Source organism: Physella acuta, unplaced genomic scaffold (assembly GCF_028476545.2).
Source record: "Physella acuta isolate Inbredline_101_S28 unplaced genomic scaffold, ASM2847654v3 ptg000020l, whole genome shotgun sequence".
Taxonomy (NCBI): Eukaryota; Metazoa; Mollusca; class Gastropoda; family Physidae; genus Physella; species Physella acuta.
Window position 1 is genome coordinate 183,308 of NW_026731540.1, and position 2,112 is coordinate 185,419.

Here is a 2,112-nt window from a genome sequence, read left to right on the forward strand (position 1 = left end):
GTTGGTCCCAGTAGTTGGTCCCAGTAGTTGGTCCCAGTAGTTGGTCCCAGTAGTTGGTCCCAGTAGTTGGTCCCAGTAGTTGGTCCCAGTAGTTGGTCCCAGTAGTTGGTCCCAGTAGTTGGTCCCAGTAGTTGGTCCCAGTAGTTGGTCCCAGTAGTTGGTCCCAGTAGTTGGTCCCAGTAGTTGGTCCCAGTAGTTGGTCCCAGTAGTTGGTCCCAGTAGTTGGTCCCAGTAGTTGGTCCCAGTAGTTGGTCCCAGTAGTTAGTCCCAGTAGTTGGTCCCAGTTGTTGGTCCCAGTAGTTGGTCCCAGTAGTTGGTCCCAGTAGTTGGTCCCAGTAGTTGGTCCCAGTAGTTTATCCCAGTAGCTCGTATTTTATTGCATTTGAAAATGCGAATTTCAAGGTTGCATTTGGTCTTTTTGATTGAAAGCTGATAGCAATCTCATAAGGGAACTAACTCTGCCATGTCGAAACGTGTCAAATTTCTATCACGTATATGATTTAATAAATGAGCTGAAACTAATCGTACTGCTCCAGGTTGTTTTATTTGTTTTTTATTTAATTTTTTGGAATAATGTTTCCCTTAATCCTGTAGGATTGAGGACTTCTACGACCTATTTTTTTTTTTTTTTTTTTTTTTTTTTTTTTTTTTTTTTTTTTTAACATTGAGATAAATTTATTGGGCCCTTTTTCTTATACAAGTTATAAAACAAGAAAATCTTTTCAAAACAAGAGATTCCAAATGTGTAGACCTTACGGCTTTAGTTTAAAATTTCTAAAAAGCAAGACGGACAAACACGTAGACATGGCCCATACGGTCAGCAACTTGACCTTGACCGGCAGATGGTCAGCGGCTTAGCTGCTGAGGCTCTCCTTGTCATACATGTACTCTCCGAGTCCAGGTCCCACGCGCTTCAGGTTGGTGATGAGGTCACTGATCTCCTTGATGGACTTGACCTGCTCTCCAGGTACTCAGACTCGAGGAAATCTGCCATCTGGACATCATCATGACTGCTGCACAGCTTGTGCAAGTCTAACAAGGACTGGTTCACACTCTTCTCCAGCTGCAGGGCCATCTGCATGGCTTCCAGGCCTGTGCCCCACTCATCCCTCTCAGGTTTCTTGATGTCCTGCGGGACAATGCGACCTCCACGCATGTTCTGATATTTCATGAACTTCTCAGCGTGCTCACGCTCCTCATCAGATTGGTGCTTGAAAAACTTGGAGAAGCCTGGGAGTGCAACATCATCTCGGTCAAAGTAGTAGGCCATAGACTGGTAGCAGTAGCTGGCGTACAGTTCCATGTTGATCTGACGGTTGATCCCCGCCTCGCTTTCCGAGTGGAAATTCTGACGACATTGACTAACGGCCATTTTCTTGCAGTTGGTGTTTACGTAAGTGTCGAAGATGTTATGAAACGAACGACGAGTTGTTTGGTAACGACTGGATTTTTTTGCTCGAGATTGCCTGTACGTTCACTGACCTAGCAAGACAACTAACTCTGAATTGGTTTTCTGCGCCTGCGACTCTAGGTCTTTCTACGACCTATGTGTCACCTTTTCTCTCACTCTGTATCAAGTCATCCAAGTGTGAAGCAACATCGAGAATGTATCAGCTTCTTCTGCCGTGGCTTATTGCGTCCAACTGATCTAGCAATATTGATGTGTATTGTCTGCGCGTTACATTTACCTTTTGGAGGTCGCCGTGGTCGGGTTAGTTAAGCTCATGGCTGCTGAACCGAAAAGTCCCGAGTTCGAACCCCCGGGGCAGATTAAGGTTGATAGCTGGGGACAGCGACCCAACTAGGAGAGACAACTCCAAAATCAAACAACTACTGTCTTGTAGTTTGTTCTTGGTTGGACAAAGGCTTTGGAAGCAAATCAAAAAATAAAAGTAGGCTGAAATCGGCTTATACGGCGCATAACAATAAGCCCGTAATACTTAATTGTGCTGGAGTGAATATCTTCCAACATTAAAATGAAGAAAAGAAGTTTTACTGTATTTTGCTCATAGATACGTATGTTATGTTAAGCGTTTAAAATAAGGCTACATATACTAATCGTATAAAATTAGATTATGCGTTGTTTAATACTGTCTGCCATATGTCTGGCCT

General features: G+C 43.9%; 1 pseudogene; it reads right to left on the reverse strand.

The window, feature by feature from the left end:
- Positions 1 to 666: 666 nt before the first annotated feature.
- On the reverse strand, positions 667 to 1,506 carry LOC131939993 (soma ferritin-like; annotated as a pseudogene).
- Between the last annotated feature and the right edge of the window lie 606 nt (positions 1,507 to 2,112).